The sequence below is a fragment of the Schistocerca nitens genome, chromosome 3, assembly GCF_023898315.1.
Source record: "Schistocerca nitens isolate TAMUIC-IGC-003100 chromosome 3, iqSchNite1.1, whole genome shotgun sequence".
In the NCBI taxonomy this organism is placed as follows: domain Eukaryota; kingdom Metazoa; phylum Arthropoda; class Insecta; order Orthoptera; family Acrididae; genus Schistocerca; species Schistocerca nitens.
In genome coordinates this window covers 298,097,281-298,122,519 of record NC_064616.1, presented here as the reverse complement: position 1 = coordinate 298,122,519, position 25,239 = coordinate 298,097,281, and positions in this window count along the sequence as shown.

The following is a 25,239-nucleotide window of genomic DNA, read 5'->3' as shown; positions in this document are numbered from 1 at the left end:
TCTAATGATGTAAAATTGCGTGACGTGCAATTAATACAAAAGATAAGCGTTGGATACATCAAATGTATTTGCAATTGCGAATACGAAAAACCATCAGCTGCATAACGGAATGACGGTCAGGAAAATCTGTGCCAGACCAGGATTCGAATCTGGATTTCCACTTTACACCAGCGGTCGCCTTAACTGCTTTGGCTACCAGTGCACAACTCACGACGAGGCCAAAACTTCCATATGTCATCGTTCCTGCATCACAACCTGTACTCGTACATATGTTATGCAATTCCCATACACGGGAGGACATCTTAATTGAAAGTCGTTGCCTGGTATCGGCGGATAATACGACACAGCAGTGCCTGTGTTATTAACAAGGATTATGCGATGTTCCTTTGGGTCTGAAGGACACTGCATCGTTCTTCTTAACAACACAGGTCCTGAAATACAGTTTTTATCGGCCTATATCAGGCAGCGACTTTCAATTAAAATGTCCCTAGCTGTACGGGAATTACATAATGTGTGTACGAGTACAGATTGCGACGTAGGAACGACAACATATTGAAGTTTAGGTCTGGGCGTGAGTCGCGCACTGATAGCCAAAGCGGTTAAGCTGACTGCTCGCGTAAAGTGTGAAATCCGGTTTTTAATCCCAGTCCGGCAGATATTTTCATTTTTGGCATTCCCTTATGCAGTTGACGACCGTTCGTATTCCCAACTGGGAATACGTGTCATGTATTTCATGACGGATGTAGTCGTCGCAGTGCCTATTCATTCGGACATGCCTGCATGTCCAAAGGAACATTACATCATTCTTCTTAGCAACACAGGATCTGCACTAGTGTATAAACATTACAGTTCAAAAAGTCTTTCCTACCGTAAAGCATACTTATTTCATTGTTAATTAGGTAGGAAACACATTTCCTCGCGATGGTGGCAGGAGCACTACTTTTCTGAATTTCCGCATAAGCAGACACATACTTAGGAATCAGATTTCGTGGAAGACACTGCTTATTAAAGAAAATATTCTGGCTAGCTTTAAAGATTTTAATCTTAACGTTCCTGTAGGTGACAACAGCTTTCTTTACCTAAGGAGTGAACTTACATTTTTGTTCATAGCTGTAGTTCGTGTGCTGAACAATATTTTAACAAAGATAAAAAGTCAGTCTTCAGCTGCACAAGAAACATTTATCCGGTTCACATTACTGGTTTCAAGAGCTTAAACTGTCATCTTCAGAAGTGAAATAGGCTAGAATCATTGGTAAGCCAATGTCAAAATAAGAATTGGAAGGTAGTTTCCTACAAAGATTTGGTCTGAAATATATACGTAAACGAAATATGTTAATATTAGATATACGAAGACTGAACAGAAGAAGTATAAACAGCTTTGTTAAAACAAAAGGAAAATATTTAAGCTTGAGAATCACAACGTCCTTCCTTCCATAATCAATAAATGCTGTCATATCGCAAAAAAATGCATGATGTGTGCGATGAGTAGAAACAATGAAGCGTAAAACTGCAAATATATGTAACTCGAACGTTACAAGCGGCTGGTTCGACTGCCGCAGGACGGCCTGAATCTGACAGGTCGGCTATGGGCTGGCGTGAATGTTTGTTGAGGCCACCAGCTGTCAGACGGGAGGTGAGAGGCGAGCTGAGAGCAAGTAAAGGCGGCCGGAAAGCCACGAGGCCCAGCGGACATCGCGGTTTTCCCAGGCAGAAAGAAGGATGTTTTCCGCCGAGATGGTTGCGTGACGAGCTGAGATGGAGGGGCTTGGGATATCGTCACTAACATAATTTTAATGAAAAATACTTAAAATTCGTTTCAAGTATGCTACAGAAAAATCAATGACAGATTTGGAACTGCGGCAATGGGTCGAGCTCATTCAACACAAATCCATGTCTGGAGCCCCAATAGTTAAAAAGTTATTAACATTATTACCATTATTGCATAGCCCTAGAACAAACTGTAACAACTGAACCACTAATGAAAGTCAAACTTGGGACACGCCAGATGAAAGAGAATAATGCCTGCAATATAATGAACAGATTTTGTTGTAGTTAAACAATTAAATGAAATGATAAAAACAATTTAATTTATTATGTAAATAATGCCATAGCTAAGGAATCCTCCATAGAGATGCAAATGATTTACCAGCATGAGTTTCAGTCTTTCAAATTCCAATAACTTTCGATATGTATTTAATTATAGCTGTTATTTATAAAATAGGTCATGTTAGTGTTTTGACTCAAATGCCCGATGTGACTATTTACATGTCTGAGAGTTGTTTAAAATTGGTGAAATAATACATAAGTGCGTTTATTAAGAGGTTGCAAAGACTGCAAAGATTTTTATATGTTTTACCGTAAGTATTTATATGGAAGTACTGCGAAAATTATGAATGGTGGTTAGGATTTAATTATCTGCACTGAATCGAGGAGTGTTCGTGTGACCGAACCTGTAAACACGCGTGCAGGGCGGAGCACGGGATGTGGAGTTTTGGTGAGGTAGGCCCTACATTCGTCTTGGTTTTGTCTGGAGTCGATAAGGTTATGGGCGGTGTATATGCCGCAAATGTTTATTTTCGTGCAGCAGGATTTACTTTACCGTTATTATTTAGCGCATGCTGCTGGGTGTAAATGTTGTATCGGCAAGCATTTCCAAATTTTGCACTGGTGATAGAAACTGAACAGTTACTCATTCATTATTTGTATGCGGCCACCCTTCGGTTATGTTGCACAATTAAAAAAAAAACTTAACGGAACTTATATTAAAGTCAGTATCAATCTGTTTTGAGCAATGTTACCTTCCTTCGGGATTCCAACCAACAGATCCAACATCTTTTATTAAATTCTTTTCCTAATGTCTCACTGTTAATATAAGGTTTTGGTATTAACACTATTTGTTGTGTTATTAGGCTGAGCAGCGACGGTGTATACAGCCAGCCCCTGTTGATGATAGCGAGCCACGCTCAAAGTTAATGGCCGTACATTTCCCACAGTCTGCGTCGTAGTTGTTTGTATCAAAAGTCATACATGACATGAGGATTAGGTGCAAGAATCTCGTGAAAAAACGTCGCAGTTAGGTTGGCTCGTCCGAGATTGGACTGCATTTCCATTCTGTTGTGAATTATTTCGGGACTGGTTGTCCTAGTACCCCAGCTACAATAGTGAGCAAATTGCGTGGGTTTTCGCTAATTTCTTTATACTGCGGCAGTGGTAAAAGCAGCAGCAGTAATGGCGCACTTAGTGCAGACATTAGGCTTAATAGCGCGTGTTAGTAAAAGCAGCGGGAGATGACAGCTACACGGTGCGTCGCCGGTACAGCAGTCAACATGGGTTGGTTGGTTGGTTGGGGGAAGGAGACCAGACAGCGTGGTCATCGGTCTCATCGTATTAGGGAAGGATGAGGAAGGAAGTTGGCCGTGCCCTTTCAGAAGAACCAACCCGGCATTTGCCTGGAGTGATTTAGGGAAATCGCGGAAAACCTAAATCAGGATGGCCGGACGCGGGATTGAACCGTCGTCCTCCCGAATGCGAGTCCAGTGTCTAATCACTGCGCCACCTCGCTCGGTGTCAACGTGGGCAAAACCACTAGGCAGCAGAGGCGTTGTCTTCATGCTGCGTTACAGGCGGGAGGCATGGCATTGGCACTGACCTGCAGAGGCGGCCTCTTCACATGGTGTCATAAGCATGCGATAACGCATCGGCACCGAGCAACAGAGGCGGTGGATTAACACAGCGTCACACGAAGTAGACGGCGGTCTACGTTGCTGGCGACATTGCATCGGCATCGCACCAAACGCAGAGCAGCAGAGGCTGCATACGTCGGCGGGGAGATACAAGTTCAGTACTGCCTGCGGCTGCATTGTAAATCTGTTTTCTCACAGTCATTCATGACCGAGGAAATTAATAAATAGCAAAATGATTGAGGATTATAGGGTGCAGGCAATGATACTAGTAGCGACAGCATATTAGGAAGAAGGGAAGAAATAGGTTGGGTGCCGCCAGCCGCAGTGGCCGAGCCGTTCTAGGCGCTTCAGTCCGGAACCGCGCGACTGCTACGGTCGCAGGTTGGAATCCTGCCTCGGGCATGGATGTGTGTGATGTCCTTAGGTTAGTTAAGTTTAAGTAGTTCTTAGTTCTAGGGGACTGATGACCTCAGATGTTAAGTCCCATAGTGCTCAGAGCCATTTGAACCATTTTTAGGTTGGGTACCAGGAAGTGATCTGAATTTATTTTCTGTAACATTCAGTAAGAAATGTGGAAAGATAGATTTACAAATGAGGAGTATAAAACCTGAGATCGTTGGAGATGTAGATTCAAAAATGGGGACTATAAAAACGGCAATAGTCGGAAATACAGATTCAAAATTAAAGGAAATAGGATCAAGTCTTGGTGATAAGTGCAACGAGTGGAAAATCCGATCAGCTAGACATTAGGTTCACTGAGATTACAAATAAAGTCGGACATGCGGTTAAAATGGCCGAGGGAATCAATTTCACAGCGTTTATGAGGTTGAAAAGGGATTGGTAGCCAAAGTGGCGACTGTGGACGATCATCTTTCAAAAAATGTTCAAATGTGTGTGAAATCTGATGGGACTTAACTGCTAAGATCATCAGTCCCTAAGCGTACACACTACTTAACTTAAATTATCCTAAGGACAAACACACACACACCCATGCCCGAGGGAGGACTCGAACCTCCGCCGGGACCAGCCGCCCGGTCCTTGACTGCAGCGCCTCAGACCGCTCGGCTAATCCCGCGGCGCGACACTGGTGCTCGGTCCCGTACCATATATGGTCATGTTTTCGCCGCGCGACTGCCGGGCCCGTTCCAACTCCCTCAACACCGATCCCACGCTGTACTCAGCTGCAATCCACCGTCTCTATTGAAGGTGTTGTCAGAAATTCTAATCTCTATGGCCTCGTTTATCACGCTATCCTAGAAGCCATTTATCCGTTTAATAATAGACGTCTCATCGAATGCAATGCAGTGTCCGTTTTCCGGACCATGTTCTGCTACAGATGACTTTTCGGGATAGCGCAGACGGTAACACCTTTCATGTTCCATGCGGCGCTGTTCAATGGTGCGAACAGTCTGGCCGACATAGAACTGCCCACATCCACACGGTATCTTGTAAATTCCTGGTGTTCTGAGGCCTACATCGTCTTTCACAGATTTCATTAGTTGCCGAATCTTTGTCGGAGGCCTGACGATTGTGTCTATTTTATGCCTCCTCAGGAGCTGACTAATCTTCCCTGTTGTCGAACCACAAAACGGTAAAAATGCATCCTGCTTGGTGTCTTCTTCAGCCCTTCCCCGCCATCTTCTAGGACGAGGTGGTGGTCGGGTGGCTTAGGTTAGTGGAGGTAGCCCAAGTGCCCTTTCTTTCCCTCCAGTTTCTTAGGTTAGTAGAGACACCCCAAGTGACCTACCTTCCATCCAAAATTTAAACTTCGCACCAGTCCCTAGGACGATGTGGCGGTCAGATGACAGGTTAGTGAAGGTAGCCCAACTGCCCTTTCTTTCCCACAAAAATTCAAACTTCCCACTAAAATCCGCCATCTTGGATGACGTCATCTCCACCATCTTCAATAACGGTACTTTGCCATGGGACTCTCCTTGCCCCAATACTGGTTACTGCTACTACAATGGCAGGTTATCAAGATTTCAGTTAGTTTGAACATGGTGTTATAGTCAGCACATGAATGATGGGACAGCATTTCCAAGGTAGCGATGAAGTGAGGATTTTCCCATACGACCATTTCACCGTGAATATCAGGAATCTGGTAAAATATCAGATCTGCATCATCGCTGCATTTGGAAAAAGATCCTTCACGAAAGGGATCAGCTACAACTGAATAGAATTGCTGAGAATTTCAATGATGGGCCATCAAGAAGTGTCAGCGTGCGAACCTTTCAAAGCCGGCCGGTGTGGCCGTGCGGTTCTAGGCACTTCAGTCTGGAACCGCGTGACCGCTACGGTCGCAGGTTCGATTCCTGCCTCGGGCATGGATGTGTGTGATGTCCTTAGGTTAGTAAGGTTTAAGTAGTTCTAAGTTCTAGGGGACTGATGACCACAGATGTTAAGTCCCATAGTGCTCAGAGCCATTTGAACCATTTGAACCTTTCAATGAAACATCATCGATATGGGCTTTCAGAGCCGAAGGCCCACTCGTGTACCCTTGATGACTGTACACTGTACGACACAAAGTTTCACGCCTCGCCTGACCCTTTCAGCACTGACATTGGATTGTTGATGACTGGAAACATGTTGCCTGGTCGGACGAGTCTCGTTTCAAATTGTATCGAGTGGATGAACGTGTACGGGTATGGAGACAACCTCATGAATCCATGGACCCTGCGTGTCAGAAGGGGACTGTCCAAGCTGGTCGATGCTCTGTAATGGTGTAGCGGAGTGACATGGTAGCCCTGATACGTCTAGATACGACTCTGACAGGTAATACGTTCGAAAGCATCCTGTCTGATCACCTGCACCCATTCATGTCCATTGTGCATTCCGACGGACTTGGGCACTTCCAGCAGGACAATGCGACACCCCACACGTCCAGAATTGCTACAGAGTGGCTCCAGGAACACTCTTCTGAGTTCAAACACTTCCGCTGGCCACCAGACTCCACAGGCATGAACATTATTGAGCATATCTGGAATGCCTTGCAATACGCTGTTCAGAAGAGATCTCCACCCCCTCGTACTCTTCAGGATTTATCTACAGCCCTGCAGATTTCATAGTATCAATTTCCTCCAACACTACTTCAGACATTAGTTGAGTCCATGCCACATCGTGTTGTGGCACTTCTGCGTGCTCGCGGTGCTCTACACGATATTGGGCAGATGTACCAGTTTGTTTGGCTCATCAGTGTGTATAGGATGTCAGAAAATGAGTTATTGGTTATGGTATTTGTTTTCCAGAAATTTAGGATTTATCTGGAAGGAAGGGAGGTTGCCGTCTTTTATATCCATAAAGCTTTGAGCTACCGCCAAGAATGAAAACTGTTTGACAATCGATTAATGAGATGTGCCCTAGGTCTGAGCAATTTACATATTTTAATGTAACATAGACTTTTTTATTTTTCAACGGGTTTTTCTTGTCATAGCCACGAGGTTCTAGAATGTTCATGTGTAACTGTTACACACTGATTTGCGAAATCGCCAACCAACGTTCACTAGCTTTCACAGACCAGGCTCCACTTAGCATCTGAATGAGCCAAAAGCACGCTCCTACACACAAACGCAAGGTGCAAACAAACGCTGGGGCCTTCGCACGTCTTCTGATCGACGGTCTCCACTCACTGCCATCCAAACCGGAGTGTAGCTCACTTACCTGTATTTCCTCGCGTCCAGCGACCAGCCTCATCTCCAGGATACTGAACAGTTCAACACGTCGCCGCTTACCAGTTGGGCCATGGTGCCAGCAATAACTCATAATAAAAACTGAACGTTTTTATCTGTCTTCGTTTCGCTCTCTTTAAGTATTAATAGTGATGTTTTATTTTTTTTACGTTTGTTTGCTTAATACTTGATCTGTGGTTTATTATCTGCTGCTTTCCGTTCCTACTACTGCGAACTTTAATAAAGTATCCATGCACACTAGGGCTCCGACTTTGTATATAGACAGGTTAATGCCCTTCATGTCGCCACTATGTTGACTGTCTTTCGTTGCACATACTATATAGGATTTGCTATTTGACCGTTAATTGTTAGCTACTCATCGCACATATCATGTACTACTTGCGATTTTGTTTCGAAGACATGTTTTTATTCTTGAGCTGAACTATTTTACATTTCTTTTTACTTCATCCGTTCAAATGGTTCAAATGGCTCTTAGCACTATAGGACTTAACATCTGAGGTCATCAGCCCCCTAGAACTTAGAACTACTTGAAAATAACTAACCTAAGGACATCACACACATCCATGCCCGAGGCAGGATTCGAACCTGCGACCGTAGCGGTCGCGCGGTTCCAGACTGAAGCGCCTAGAACCACTTGGTCACACCGGCCGGCTTACTATATCCATTCAATTTTGTTTTTAATATACTATTCTTGCCAATTCTTTGCAGGAAACTACTTCTGAAGATGGCAGTTTAAATAATCGAAATAAATGAGCCAATTAAAGATCTTTTGTGCAGCTGACGACTTATTTTTCATCTTTGTTGAAATACTGTGCTGCTGATGAACTACAGCTATGAACAAAATAATATGTGCGCAACATTTGGTTGTAGTTCTTCATATACTAGAGCTGATACGACCAGATAGGCGACGTGATTTTCACACGCCGCGTTTACTTCACTGGTTTCTTAGCGCCACCACTATTAGTCGACGCTACCAAAGTGAAATACCAGCACGGCCGCGGTAGTTGCAGTAGGGCCACGGCGGCCGGCAAGCGTAGAGTCGGCCTTAACACCACTATTTTGGGTGCAGTTATACACTGATTGATGTCCGCTTAGCAGGCCAAACCAGGAGCCATCAACTCAGTGATGTCCATACAGTAGAAAGCCATTGTGGAACGGGCAGGCGCCGGCCGGTGTGGCCGTGCGGTTAAAGGCGCTTCAGTCTGGAACCGCGTGACCGCTACGGTCGCAGGTTCGAATCCTGCCTCGGGCATGGATGTGTGTGATGTCCTTAGGTTAGTTAGGTTTAATTAGTTCTAAGTTCTAGGCGACTGATGACCTCAGCAGTTGAGTCGCATAGTGCTCAGAGCCATTTGAACCATTTTTTGAACGGGCAGGCCAGTTACTACACCTCTGAGCTATGGACTTGTTTTGATGTACAGTCGTGGACAATACGAGCGAGACCCCTCGCCTTTTCGTTATGCTGACCCGCACAGCTTTAATGTCTGCTACACAGCATAACAGGCAAGGCGACGAAGGGCTACCAACATACTATGCACAGGCGTGAAATTGAAAAGCTATCCAAACTTTGTCAGATTGTTTTCAATCATGTGTAAGACTATATTAATGCTGATTAGTGTGTTAAACACAACACGTAAATATAGGATATAAATGAAAGAAGAAACGCTAATTAGTATGAACAGCACTAATAAAAATAAATTTTAGCTTATCGAGATAACATAACTGTTTCAGTAACACAAAGTACCCCAGATTGTTACGAATTAGCAACACATGATGCACATTCGACCGCGAAACGGTCTGTGTCAACGTTCAGACTAGTCCTACTGGATTGCCGTTACTGACCTACCATGAAAGTGTGCAAATTTAGCAATGCGTGAAGTTTCATAACGAAATTCAGTTAAAAAATCATTCATTGCCACACTGAAGTCAATTCAGTTATTGACAGAAGCGGAAAAAGCAGGCAGTAATAAATATGAAATTCTACAAGAGTTTCATACTGACATCCACAGGGCGCCGGTACAGAATAAAGGTAGCAATAAAACGTATTGGGGGCGCGAGACTTTCTTAAAATTGCTTTACTGATAGTCTATCTGTATCCATCGAGATTAGAACCGAAAACAAACCAGACCTCCCTTGCAGTAGCAAACAACTTTCACTACGCTAGCAGACAACCCAGGCAAACAGCCCTCTATTATTATGCCAGACATGAAGAACACGGCAATTTCGTAATGCAAATGGTAAAATGATCTGCAGTTTCTGTTGCATAGAGCTTTCTGGACTCGAAAACATGAATTTTATACCTTTATGTCACCGCTTATGTGGCAATCATTCGGGAGGTTTATCGAAATAACAAAATACTGTTCAAAAAATGTTCAAATGTGTGTGAAATCTTATGGGACTTAACTGCTAAGGTCATCAGTCCCTAAGATTATACACTACTTAACCTAAATTATCCTAAGGACAAACATGCACACACCCATGCCCGAGGGAGGACTCGAACCTCTGCTGGGATCAGCCGCACAGTCCATGACACGAGTAAATTTAGTAGGATAATTCTGCACAACCCCAGGAAATAAACGACGACATAGGTGCCAAACGTATTCTACAATGTTTCGAATTCTCCATTAGTATCGCCACAGCCAGAAAACGTTTATTAGTCAAAGTGTTTCTTAAGCTAGCTGACAATGGGAATGCTTGCACTTCTAAAACGCGTTGGCATTAATACTGGGAAATACATTACCACGTGTATAGGCAAATGGCTTTTATTTGCATTCCTGTAAACGTGATTTGGATCGAGAGCTTAGCTACAATTAATATGCTGATGTATCAACTGCAACTAGAACACTTCGAATGAAGAGTAGGGGGAATTATTTATGCAGCCCTCATCTTCAGTAACTGTCGTAGCTATTTTCGTTGTTAGGATTTCGTCACCTAGATCGGTAAAAATGAAACCCCACTAGTCTCACTTTCTTGACCGTCTATCTGTCTACCCAACCTTTAAAACCCGTTTACCTCGAGTACGGGTAGACATAATAAGCGGAAATGTATCGCACTTCCTGTGGTATACGGTCCCTTGCTGCTGTAAAAAAGTGAGCAATGTCAACGTAATCTAAAGATACGGCCGTTTATGTAAAGAAAATTTACGCGAAAGGTCAAAAAATGGCTCTAAGAACTATGCGACCAAACTGCTTAGGTCATCATACCTATTGTATTGTATTGTAACTGGGGACCTAGAAACGACGGAGAGGGTCCGTCCCCGCCATAACCGCAGTGGTCCGCAACCCCATGACGACTACCGCAGTCCACTTCACCCCTGCGCCGCCTCATACCGAACCCAGGGTTATTGTGCAGTTCGGCCTTGTGGACCCCCCAGGGAACATCTCACACCAGACGAGTGTAACCCCTATGTTTGCGTGGTAGAGTAATGGTGGTGTACGCGTACGTGGAGAACTTGTTTGCGCAGCAATCACCGACATAGTGTAACTGAGGCGGAATAAGGGGAACCAGCCCGCATTCGCCGAGGCAGATGGAAAACCGCCTAAAAACCATCCACAGACTGGCCGGTTCACCGGACCTCTACACAAATTCGCCGGGCGGATTCGTGCCGGGAAACAGGCACTCCTTCCCGCTCGGAAATCCGCGCGTTAAACCGCACGGCCAACTGGGCGGGCCGTACACCTACCTAACCTAACACACATCCATGCCCGGGGAAGGATTCGAACTGACGGCGCAAGCAGCCGCACGATCCGTGATATGATGCAGTTGAATGCACGGCTAACCCGCACAGGCAAGCTGTTAATATCATCTGGTGTTGCTAAAAAGTTATTCACTTCTGGTGAATGACTTTCTGCGCCGTTCATTTAAGATAGAATAACTTAAATACAGGGTTATTACAAATGATTGAAGCGATTTCACAGCTCTACAATAACTTTATTATTCGAGACATTTTCACAATGCTTTGCACACACATACAAAAACTCAAAAAGTTTTTTTAGGCATTCACAAATGTTCGATATGTGCCCCTTTAGTGATTCGGCAGACATCAAGCCGATAATCAAGTTCCTCCCACACTCGGCGCAGCATGTCCCCATCAATGAGTTCGAAAGCATCGTTGATGCGAGCTCGCAGTTCTGGCACGTTTCTTGGTAGAGGAGGTTTAAACACTGAATCTTTCACATAACCCCACAGAAAGAAATCGCATGGGGTTAAGTCGGGAGAGCGTGGAGGCCATGACATGAATTGCTGATCATGATCTCCACCACGACCGATCCATCGGTTTTCCAATCTCCTGTTTAAGAAATGCCGAACATCATGATGGAAGTGCGGTGGAGCACCATCCTGTTGAAAGATGAAGTCGGCGCTGTCGGTCTCCAGTTGTGGCATGAGCCAATTTTCCAGCATGTCCAGATACACGTGTCCTGTAACGTTTTTTCACAGAAGAAAAAGGGGCCGTAAACTTTAAACTGTGAGATTGCACAAAACACGTTAACTTTTGGTGAATTTCGAATTTGCTGCACGAATGCGTGAGGATTCTCTGCCGCCCAGATTCGCACATTGTGTCTGTTCACTTCACCATTAAGAAAAAATGTTGCTTCATCACTGAAAACAAGTTTCGCACTGAACGCATCCTCTTCCATGAGCTGTTGCAACCGCGCCGAAAATTCAAAGCGTTTGACTTTGTCATCGGGTGTCAGGGCTTGTAGCAATTGTAAACGGTAAGGCTTCTGCTTTAGCCTTTTCCGTAAGATTTTCCAAACCGTCGGCTGTGGTACGTTTAGCTCCCTGCTTGCTTTATTCGTCGACTTCCGCGGGCTACGCGTGAAACTTGCCCGCACGCGTTCAACCGTTTCTTCGCTCACTGCAGGCCGACCCGTTGATTTCCCCTTACAGAGGCATCCAGAAGCTTTAAACTGCGCATACCATCGCCGAATGGAGTTAGCAGTTGGTGGATCTTTGTTGAACTTCGTCCTGAAGTGTCGTTGCACTGTTATGACTGACTGATGTGAGTGCATCTCAAGCACGGCATACGCTTTCTCGGCTCCTGTCGCCATTTTGTCTCACTGCGCTCTCGAGCGCTCTGGCGGTAGAAACCTAAAGTGCGGCTTCAGCCGAACAAAACTTTATGAGTTTTTCTACGTATCTGTAGTGTGTCGTGACCATATGTCAATGAATGGAGCTACAGTGATTTATGAAATCGCTTCAATCATTTGTAATAGCCCTGTATATTTGATGTTACGTAAGAAGAAGGACGCCTAATTCATTTCCTCTAGTCTTTATTTATGATGTTAGATTCGCAATCTGATGATACGTACTATCCATAACCACACTTTAGCGCCAAGTCATCGTCACAGATATGCGAATACAACACATTGGCTTATACTTCAGGTATTTCGTTTCCCACGAAGTGGTGGCAGACGATGCTGTGGCGTCTTCGAAGCGCGAGCTTCGCCAGTGCTAGCTATCTCAGCACATCAGCTGAGCGAACGTTTTCTCCCTGCTGCTAGTCTAATGGACAATGGCAACGCCGTAGTATACATCTGACAAATTTGTAATCATCGATTTACGTTCTTGAGTGGTTAGTAAATCCACTCGATGTTTTACGTCCTTTAAATTACATTTGCTACATGATTCGCACTGAAGACGTAGGAAATGTATATTATTTGGTCCAGGAAGCACGTTCCAACAGAAATTGCTTCTTACATTGACATCTATGCTGCGAATTAGTCGTCTTATCCATCACATGGACAACAAGGACGCTCTGTTTTGCAACAGTTGTTTCATAGCTTAGTGGTATGGTATGTTGGTGGCGTTGCCAGGTTACATACTGCGCAAGTAACACACAATAAAAGCGTTGGATGCATACAGTGACCAGTCTACTTGAAAAATGTTTGTTGTCATCGTAATTTATGTAACTTGCTCTTTAATTTGTGGAAAAAGGTTTAACCTCGCTAGCTTAGTTTCAAACATTGTCTGACTTAAAAAACGTAGGCATGAAGGAGACAGTGAAAGCAATTATTCGCTATTATAGCAAACTTTTGAATCCACTGGACACTTGAATTCTCTATACTGATTCTGAGAGTTTTGTTATTCCTCCTGTTATTTACTGTCTCAATGGCATCCGTGAGCATAAAATTAAAGGCAGTGGGATTAGGTTCCTGATCTATAAACTCTGTATTAATATTCTGCGCAACCGCGCGACTGCTACGGTCGCAGGTTCGAATCCTGCCTCGGGCATGGATGTGTGTGATGTCCTTAGGTTAGTTAGGTTTAAGTAGTTCTAAGTTCTAGGGGACTGATGACCACAGATGTTAAGTCCCATAGTGCTCAGAACCATTTGAACCATTTATTCTGCGCTGCTACATAAATTTTAAAGGTTGTATATTCTTTAAGTAAAACAGAGTATCGGTTTCAGTCCTAGGATCGACGATAAACTTCAGAAATACAATCACAGAATAGCGGCATACCGATTATGGCTCCTCGCTATCAACAATAGTTGATACCCATAGTTTTGTATTTGCTATTTGACCACCGTCACCCTTTAGAGACAAACCTGAACTATCCACAATACCATTTTTGACTTGCTTCTTAATATGTCCTATAACTACAAATTTGTTGAGAATATGAACTATTAAATACGCTATTCCACAAATTAAAAACTTCCAGTTATTCTATATATCTCGAAACTTACTACCGTTCACTTTCACAGAAGAAGACTTACATAATAATAAAATGAAATCATAGATTAGGGTCTCCAAGCATACTGTGAATGGTCAAAATGAAATGAACTAAAAATCATTTTCTTGTCTAAAACACGTTACTGCTCCAGAGAATTTTGGCACCTCTCAAAAATTTATACACCTCTGATGTTCATCCACATGTGGACAAATAGTGGGTCTCATGAAGCAGCACAGTTTAGCCGTCACAAAATAAAGCCTCAAAAATCAGTAAATAACACTATTCTGCTACTGTTGCTCCGAATCGCATATATCAATCGCTCTCTGCTGCGTCAACGACTCGAAGTCTATTGGGTTCTTGATTTTTCTCTTCTTTTCGGACCTCCTTACCTCCCCTTCTAGCCCAATCTTCGCTCTCCAATTACGCCTTCATCGGCTCGTCTTCTCCTCAATATTTTTCATTTGTGCTGAATTGCTGTTTACCCTTCTTCCATATACACGTGTGTCAGGTATTTTTTAGAGACTGCCTAAATACGAGGGCAGTTCAATAAGTAATGCAACACATTTTTTTTCTCGGCCAATTTTGGTTGAAAAAACCGGAAATTTCTTGTGGAATATTTTCAAACATTCCCGCTTCGTCTCGTATAGTTTCATTGACTTCCGACAGGTGGCAGCGCTGTACGGAGCTGTTAAAATGGCGTCTGTAATGGATGTGCGTTGCAAACAACGGGCAGTGATCGAGTTTCTCTTGGCAGAAAACCAGGGCATCTCAGATATTCATAAGCGCTTGCAGAATGTCTACGGTGATCTGGCAGTGGACAAAAGCACGGTGAGTCGTTGGGCAAAGCGTGTGTCATCATCGCCGCAAGGTCAAGCAAGACTGTCTGATCTCCCACGTGCGGGCCGGCCGTGCACAGCTGTGACTCCTGCAATGGCGGAGCATGCGAACAAACTCGTTCGAGATGATCGAAGGATCACCATCAAACAACTCAGTGCTCAACTTGACATCTCTGTTGGTAGTGCTGCCACAATTGTTCACCAGTTGGGATATTCAAAGGTTTGTTCCCGCTGGGTCCCTCGTTGTCTAACCGAACACCATAAAGAGCAAAGGAGAACCATCTGTGCGGAATTGCTTGCTCGTCATGTGGCTGAGGGTGACAATTTCTTGTCAAAGATTGTTACAGGCGATGAAACATGGGTTCATCACTTCGAACCTGAAACAAAACGGCAATCAATGGAGTGGCGCCACACTCACTCCCCTACCAAGAAAAAGTTTAAAGCCATACCCTCAGCCGGTAAAGTCATGGTTACAGTCTTCTGGGACGCTGAAGGGGTTATTCTGTTCGATGTCCTTCCCCATGTTCAAACGATCAACTCTGAAGTGTATTGTGCTACTCTTCAGAAATTGAAGAAACGACTTCAGCGTGTTCGTAGGCACAAAAATCTGAACGAACTTCTCCTTCTTCATGACAACGCAAGCCCTCACACAAGTCTTCGCACCCGAGAGGAGCTCACAAAACTTCAATGGACTGTTCTTCCTCATGCACCCTACAGCCCCGATCTCGCACCGTCGGATTTCCATATGTTTGGCCCAATGAAGGACGCAATCCGTGGGAGGCACTACGCGGATGATGAAGAAGTTATTGATGCAGTACGACGTTGGCTCCAACATCGACCAGTGGAATGGTACCGTGCAGGCATACAGGCCCTCATTTCAAGGTGGCGTAAGGCCGTAGCATTGAAAGGAGATTACGTTGAAAAATAGTGTTGTGTAGCTAAAAGATTGGGGAATAACCTGGTGTATTTCAATGCTGAATAAAACAACCCCTGTTTCAGAAAAAAAATGTGTTGCATTACTTATTGAACTGCCCTCGTATATAACGTATTTATTCTCATAGCAAATTAAATATTACATATCTAGTTGTGAATTAATTTGTTAGTCCAGATTCCACTTACTTCGTTTCCGTAAAATTATATAAAATATTGGTCTGGAAAAAGAAATAACTTGAAACATCTGTTGCAGATGATTGGTTAAGATCTGAACAAAAAAAAATCACCTCTGCTGATGCTGATTAGTATCGCGTACAGCCGCCTTCGGATTCACAACGGCTCGAAGTCTGTGGGGACTGAGCCCACAACTCTAGCCACATAACTAGGAGATTCAAGTTACTCATTCCAAGCGTCATGAATCACATCAGAAAGCTGCGGCGAGTCGACGGTGACTGTCCCTTTTCCCGTATTACTCTGACTATTTCTGCCCAAATATTCTCAATGGGATTCATGTCAGCATCTTTAGGTGGCCATTCCATTACAGTAATATTACTATGGTCTTCGAATCACCTCTTAACCACACGTGCCACAGGAATAGGCGATCGATCTTGTTGGAACATGATCTGATAGCCAAATCTTGCTGGCACGGAAGGCAACATCACGTACTCCAAAACTGATAGCCGGCCTGGGTGACCGTGCGGTACTAGGCGCTACAGTCTGGAGCCGAGCGACCGCTACGGTCGCAGGTTCGAACCCTGCCTCGGGCATGGATGTGTGTGATGTCCTTAGGTTAGTTAGGTTTAATTAGTTCTAAGTTCTAGGCGACTGGTGACCTCAGAAGTTAAGTCGCATAGTGCTCAGAGCCATTTGAACCCATTTTTGAACTTAAGTGTGGCAATGAATGATTTTTAACTGAATTTCGTTATGAATCTTCACGCATTGCTAAATTTGCACACTTTCATGGTAGGTCAGTAACGGCAATCCAGTAGGACTAGTCTGAACGTTGACACAGACCGTTTCGCGGTCGAATGTGCATCATGTGTTGCTAATTCGTAACAATCTGGGGTACTTTGCCTTACAGAAACAGTTATGTTATCTCGATAAGCTAAAATTTATTTTTATTAGTGCTGTTCATACTAATTAGCGTTTCTTCTTTCATTTATATCCTATATTTACGTGTAGTGTTTAACACACTAATCAGCATTATTATAGTCTTACACGTGATTGAAAACAGTCTGACAAAGTTTGGATAGTTTTTGAATTTCACGCCTGTGCATAGTATGTTGGTAGCACTTCGTCGCCTTGCCTGTTATGCTGTGTAACAAACTTTAAAGCTGTACGGGTCAGCATAACGAAAAGGCGAGGGGTCTCGCTCGTTTTGTCCACGACTGTACATGGGTGGAAGTGGTGCTTTAATGAAACAAGTAGTTGCCGAACCTGTATAAATCGTATCTAAGTCTGGCAGCACCATATATGGTGGGTGGTCTACTTCTGGTGGTGAGGCGACATGGTTATACGAGCAGCCACCAAACGACTTGGCTCCCACCAGCGACAGGAGTAGTGCAGGGTCAAATTCAACCACCAAGGACTTAGCACCCGCTAGCTGGTGGGCTCACTCTAGCCACAGCCAATATACTGCCCTGGAGGGCTGATGTACGAGTCCAGGGGGGTGCAGCCACTTTACCACCTATGCCTGTTTGGGCGTGCTGGTCCTGTGTACCTCCCCTCGCAAGTGCGGACACCACTGCTGAAAGATGTCTTTCGCTATGAGAATCATGGTGGATCTCCACGCCTACTGCGTGTTCTGCCCTCAGTTGTGTGGTCATACCGGGGCAGTGCACGTGTCACAGCGGACTCCACGTGTCAGCACTCCTGATTAGCCGCTAACGCCAAGCCCACCACTGGCTGCCTACTGCATCAGCACTCCCGTTAGTGCACACACAGGGAGGGGGGTTGGGGGGGCTTCACCAACACAGAGCGTCGCTACGAGAGCTGTACTTTGATTGATAATCCAATGCATAACTAATAATGATGTTTCCTTGAGCAACCATTGGTCATCATCCTGACAACAACTCACTGTCCCAACTCATCACTGTCACTTATGATCCATTTCCCTTATTATTGAGTGCTTCCATTGATGTATTTTAGAGAGCACTTATTTTTTTAGTTATGAAAATGTATAGAATAGTTTATAAGGGAAATAAGTCTCATACTTTACGAAAAGTTTTACTTATCTTCCAATGGCGGTCTCAGTGACAGAGCTTCCTTTGTTTCATCCTAACCTAAAAAGAGTTTTGTCCAGGGTTGTTGGTAATGACTAACACTGAAACATTATAGTTATTGTCTTCTATCGTAGTTTCGTCATGTTTGTTTGAAACATCACTTTTGATTAACATTTACATAAACACCTCTTGAAGTACACACGGTATAATGCTTGCGCATCATACAAAACTCACAGTCTGTTTGAGAGCACCATGTACCAGTTTCTGATAATCAGACTTTCAACGAATATTCGACTATTATGCGGTATGAGATCCAAATTTTTTTGGAGAGAATGCAGTTTTTTCTGTATAGTGCCAGGATGATTAAAATGAGTTACGATCCTCTTAGCTGTTACTATCATTTGAGTCATATTCAACTGAGTCTTCACACAATCGTTAACAATTAATTGAAGAGTATGAATGAAACAACACAAACAATGCTAACTCTGCGTTACTAACAGCTTTTACTATGTTTCGTCCGGTATCATGAATAACGACATGACTTTTTGACAGCTGGATGTCCCATAAACTTGCAATTTTCTGTAAACTAATTGCTATGTTTTCTGCTTTGTGTTGTCCCTGAAAATGCTTGGTGCTCAATACTACATGTTTGACATTGAATTCATGATCAATAAAATGCCCGGTAAAACTTAAGAAACTGTTTTGATTATGCAAACACGTCCACATGTCGCACGTCACGGAAATAAAATCAGTCAGTGAAACAAATCTTTTAAATGTTACAACCACCTTATGATATATTTCTGGAAATATTTTGTCTGGAAAATTAAGAGCGGCTTGGCTTTTTCTACCGTGACAAACCACTATTATTCAGTCTTCTAATGCGGGCCCTTTCTACTATATTTACTGCCTCATTGTCAGTGCTATCATTTCAGCATTTAAGAGAGGGTATTTCTTAGCCTTGGGATCATTAATATGCCATAGTTTACGTATTTCAGCACATTCTTCAAGACAAAGTCGCTTTTTTGAAAAATTGGAAATTTGTGGTAAGATCTTATGGGGCCAACTGCTGAGGTTATCGGTCCCTAAGCTTACACACTACTTAATCTAACTTAAACTAACTTACGCTAAGGACAACACACACACACCCATGCGCGAGGGAGGACTCGAACCTCCCACGGGGGGAACCGCGCGGACCGCGACAAGGCGCCTAGATCGCGCGGCTGCTTTTATGATGACGAAGGTTTACTTACATCTGTATCTTTATTAGTAAGTTGCAACTTGCGATGTTTTCTGTATGTTCCTTTTTCAAAAGAGTTATCATTTCTGATGTAGTCACCTCCTTTCCAACGCCATCACGAGAAATTTTTATTTCGCACAATTTACACACAAGACTTTTCGGACTATTTTCACCGTTCTCGAAGTGCGTCTATATAGATGATTTTTTTAGAAGCCATAGTCTATTATTATTAGTTAGATCTTACACAGTTACACTTTTAAACAAATCAACACGTGGAGAGTACGATAAACTGTGCTTACGTATTGACGATGTGTTTCAAACGAAACTTAACAAAACACGCAGCGCTTACAATTGAACGCGATGGTCGGCGCGGCGTGGGAAGGAGGCCAGTACATTTGAACAAATGAACAAGAAACAAACATGTCGACAAAAGTTTTCTCGCCACCCGCCGGCCGAACACTTCTGCTTAATATTCGGTTAGAAAACCCTCAGAATACTCGGTATTCGGCGTGTGGCCGAATATACTATTCGTTGAACGTCTGCTGATAATGCTATCCCCGCTATAAAGCTATCTGATCCAACTCTGACGAGCTAGGCAACAAAAATATATGTAGTGTGTGTGTGTGTGTGTGTGTGTGTGTGTATGTGTGTGGGGAGGGGGGGTGGGGGGGGGGGTAAATGTGTGTGTTACGAACCTAGTTTTCAGTACCTTCTAGGACAGGAATTATTCCAAGTTAGTATTGAGATAACTTCTGTAATTAAAACTGTTTATCAGTTTTAATTTATATATATCTTTTTAACATTACTGTTTAAGTGAAGATCTATAGGCTCAATTATTAATTTAAAAAAAAGGATTGCTGATCCTGAAAATATGAAATATAGTAGCTTTCGCTTATTTTATAATATCGTTTTCATTACCGATAATAAAATCAGATAAATTATAAATCAAGACAAATTTTGCGTGTGTAGGAACTGAAAACTGAAAATATTTTCTCTAATATAAACTTGTTTTCAGATCGTTTTAAGTTAGTAATTGTTACTACTAATTTTGATGGTAGGCCTACAAAATCGATAGTACGAAATATGTCGATATAAATAATAAAAATCTACTGACAGGAAAACATTTTTTCTACAGTCACAAACATCCAGAAATATCTACAATTGAGAAATTTATAATTCAAGTAATAAAATGTAGCCAGGCAAAAATTTATCCGGATTCGAACATTTCATCTGACATGTGAAAGTTGCGAAAGGACTATATTAATTATACGCACCAGAGGTCATATACCGCAGGCCTCTACAGTTCCTAAGTCAACGGTGTCGTCAATATCTGTCGTCACATGTCAAATACCTATCATTTTTACATTACTACAGGTTGGACCCAAAGTCACGAAGGGGCTATAACTGTGAATAATCTTTTTATTCACTCTTTTCACCTTTCTTGTGTTCAAGATTCTGACATAGGAAGGATATTACACTGAGCATGGGAAAATTCAACATCATTCAACGAATAAAAATTGTGAAGCTTTACATTGAAAACCAGTTATAGCCCCTTCGTGACTTGGTGACTTTTTGGCAGATCGGAAATGTTCTGCTCCTTGGTTGTACCTTTGCATAACATTATATCTTTCTCCATTTCCTTCTCCAGTTCAGCCACTCGACTAAGGAACAAATTTTCTCTATCTGCGTTTTACACACAACCACTCTACATTCAAGACGAGATTGAAGATTTATGAGTTGAACTTAGTTTTCGAGTAATCTAACACTTTAAAACTTAACCGTAACAGAGTGGAGATAACTATCTGGCGACGAGGTCTTAGTTGTAAGTCTTGCGGCGTTAAATGTGTCACGAGGGGAATCTAGACTGTAAGTCAAACATGTCCTACGACAAGACTATACCGCAACCAAAGTGGTGTGCATTGTCAGGAAAGAGTACATCTTCTGGATTTCCTTCAAAGTTCTGCTGCAAACAGATAAGAAATGCATCACAGCGTGAAAGTGGAATGGTGCAGTACTTGGAAATGTACCTGAAAGCTGAAGTACTAGAGACAGTATGATTCTTTTAGGCAAAACGTGTTAAATCCACACAGGTTCACTGGGAAATTCTTTCAATGGACCAAATGCCACGTCGCGTCCAACAGCAGTAAATTGGAGACAACAATTTGAGCAAGGACGCACGGACGTGAATCACGCTGATCAGTAAGGAAGGCTAACGACAACGACCACAGACGACAAAGTCCATGCAATCGAAAAACTAATTCGCAGAAATCGCAGATTTTTAGAAGATGAGGACGTTTACACAGCTTTTCTGGAAGGTCTCCGTGACTAAGGAGCTGATTTCTATTGTCGAGGAACTGAACATCTACATCTACGTGATTACTCTGCTATTCACAATGAAGTGCCTGGCAGAGGGTTCAATGAACCACCTTCAATCTGTCTCTCTACCGTTCCACTCTCGAAAGCCACGTTGGAAAAACGAGTACTTAAATTTTTCTGTGCGAGCCCTGATTTCTCTTATTTTATCGTGATGATCATTTCTCCCTGTATAGGTGGGTGCCAACAGAATGTTTTCGCAATCGGAGGAGAAAACTGGTGATTGAAATTTCATGAGAAGATCCCGTAGCAACGAAAAGCGCCTTTGTGTTAGTGATTGCCACTCCCATTCAAGTATCATGTCTGTGACACTATCTCCCCTATTTCGCGATAATGCAAAACGAGCTGCCCTTCTTCGTACTTTTTCGATGACATCCGTCAGTCTCACCTAATGCAGATCCCACACCACACAGAAATACTCCAGAATATGGCGGACAAGCGTGGTGTAAGCAGTATCTTTAGTAGACCTGTTGCATCTTCTAAGTGTTCTGCCAAAGAATCGCAGTCTTTGGTTTGCTCTAGCCACAATATTATCTATGTGATCGTTCCAATTTAGGTTATTTGTAATTTAATCCCTAAGTATTTAGTTGAAATCACAGTCTTCAGATTTGTGTGACTTATCGAGTAATCGAAATTTTGCTGATTTCTTTTAGTACTCATGTGAATAACTTCACACTTTTCCTTATTCAGGGTCAATTGCCACTTTTCGCAACATACAGATATCTTATCTAAATCACTTTGCAAGTCGTTTCGATCATCTGATGACTTTACAAGACGGCAAATGACAGCATCATCGCCGGTCGGAGTGGCCGTGCGGTTCTAGGCGCTACAGTCTGGAGCCGAGCGACCGCTACAGTCGCAGGTTCGAATCCTGCCTCGGGCATGGATGTGTGTGATGTCCTTAGGTTAGTTAGGATTAATTAGTTCTAAGTTCTAGGCGACTGATGACCTCAGCAGTTAAGTCACATACCGGTAGTGCTCAGAGCCATTTGAACCATTTGAACAGCATCATCTGCAAACAATCTAAGATGGCTACTCAGATTGTCTCCTATGTCGTTTATATAGATCAGGAACAATAGAGGACCTATAACACTTCCTTGGGGAACGCCGGATATTACTTCTGTTTTACTCGATGACTTTTCATCTATTACTGTGACCTTTCTGACAGGAAATCACGAATCCAGTCGCACAACTGAGGCGATACTCCGTAGGCACGCAGTTTGGTTGGAAGGCGCTTGTGAGGAACGGTGTCGAATATGGAATAGCACTTATTACTTTATGAGTATAAAGAGCTAGTTGTGTTTCACAAGAACGATATTTTCTGAAACCGTGCTGACTATGTGTCAATAAATCGTTTTCTTTGAGGTACTTCATAATGTGCGAATACAGTATATGTTCCAAAACCCTACTGCAAATGGACGTTAGTGATATAGGCCCGTAATTCAGCTGATTACTCCTACTTTCCTTTTTGGTTATTGGTGTGACTTGATCAATTTTCCAGTCTTTAGGTGCGGATCTTTCTATGAGCGAGTGGTTGTATATAATTGCTAAATATGGTGCTATTTTATCAGCATACTCTGAGAGGTACCTGACTGGTATACAGTCTGGACCGGAGGCTTTGCCTTTATTAAGTGATTTAAGCTGCTTCGTTACTCTGAGGACATCTACTTCTATGTTTCTCATCTTGGCAGTTGTTCTTGATCGGAATTCAGGAATATTTACTTCGACTTCTTTGGTGCAGGAATTTCTGAAAACCGTGTTTAATAACTCTGCTTTAGTGGCACTGTCATCAGTGACTTCACCGTAGTTATCGCGCAGTGAAGGTATTGATTGCGTCTTACCACTGGTGTGCTTTATGTATGACCAGAATCCCTTTGGGTTTTCTGCCACATTTCCAGACAGAATTTCGTTGTGGAAATTATTAGAAGCATCTCGCATTGAAGTACGCGCCATATTTCGAACTTCTGTAAAACTTTGCCAATCTGAACGTTCCGACCGTTGTTTATATAGATTTGGTGAATATGCTGAAAAGTAGTGTCACGTATCTACGTGAATGAAAATCTTTGCTATTTCTCGTAATAATATGTTCCTTTAATAGCTGCTGGTTACTTTGATGAAATTCTGTCTGAGTAAAGCACGAAAACAGACAAAACGAAAATGCTAAGTAAATATGAAAAACATTTTGCGTTATCTTATTACTCGTTAGATAATTAATCCACTTGCCTTGTGTTATCAGTTCGTTTAGTTAAACTTCGAACAAGTTGTTACAACTTCGTTTCTCTATGAACACTGACATTTTTCTATGTTAACAGACAAAAGGCGGACAATGGAAGCAAAGCTTTTAAGAGAAATCTGCCTACAATAGTTCTCCACGGACACCATGCGAAGATCACCGGGAGTAGCTGAACTAGGTTTGAACCTTTAATGAAGTTCTGCGAGGCAGTTTGGTCTATCTTGATTTTTAATTACTAATGTCTTCTATTTGTCTATTTTTTGAAAAATATCTGTAACACTGAGATACTTCGACTTTCAAACAGTCTAGTGACAAGGTGTAACCTTCAGGCTCTATAGAGTCCCTTGAAACTGAAAGACTCACTAGATGGTCTTGCCTAAGTGACGTAAGCAACACCCCCTTCCAGCTAATCCAGCTGATTTGGCATAATCCACTCTGATGGAGGTTATTTGCCTTGACAACCTGTCTACCGCTTCTTTATTATAGGAGCTCACAGAACATTTCCTAACTATCAGTATGTGTTCATGGCGATTCGGATAAACAGTTTCTCTCTAACTACACCATGGAATACCGGATGTTACAGTCGTGTCTTTTTTAAATACTTTCAACGTCTAAAAGAAGACGTATGATTCCATCAACTATACTGAAAATGAATAATGTATTTCAGTTGTTTCTTAGTTTATTTTGTAACGTACCATTTACGTGGGGGTAATTGGAAAGTATTTGTTTCTTCAGTGGTCGGTCATTCTCGAGCGATTTTTTTTTCAGATGAATGTTTGCAATATGGAGGAGACAGGCAGGCACTGGCTCGGTGAGAAATAAATTGTAATACCAACGTAGCCATGACGGGAATGATGTGGGAACTAACAAAATGGTTCAAATGGCTCTGAGCACTATGGGACTTAACATCTGAGGTCATCAGTCGCCTAGAAAAAGCGACTTTGTCTTGAAGAATGTGCTGAAATACGTAAACTATGGCATATTAATGATCCCAAGGCTAAGAAATACCCTCTCTTAAATGCCGAAATGATAGCACTGACAATGAGGCAGTAAATATAGTAGAAAGGGCCCGCATTAGAAGACTGAATAATAGTGGTTTGTCACGGTAGAAAAAGCCAAGCCGCTCTTAATTTTCCAGACAAAATATTTCCAGAAATATATCATAAGGTGGTTGTGACATTTAAAAGATTTGTTTCACTGACTGATTTTATTTCCGTGACGTGCGACATGTGGACGTGTTTGCATAATCAAAACAGTTTCTTAAGTTTTACCGGGCATTTTATTGATCATGAATTCAATGTCAAACATGTAGTATTGAGCACCAAGCATTTTCAGGGACAACACAAAGCAGAAAACATAGC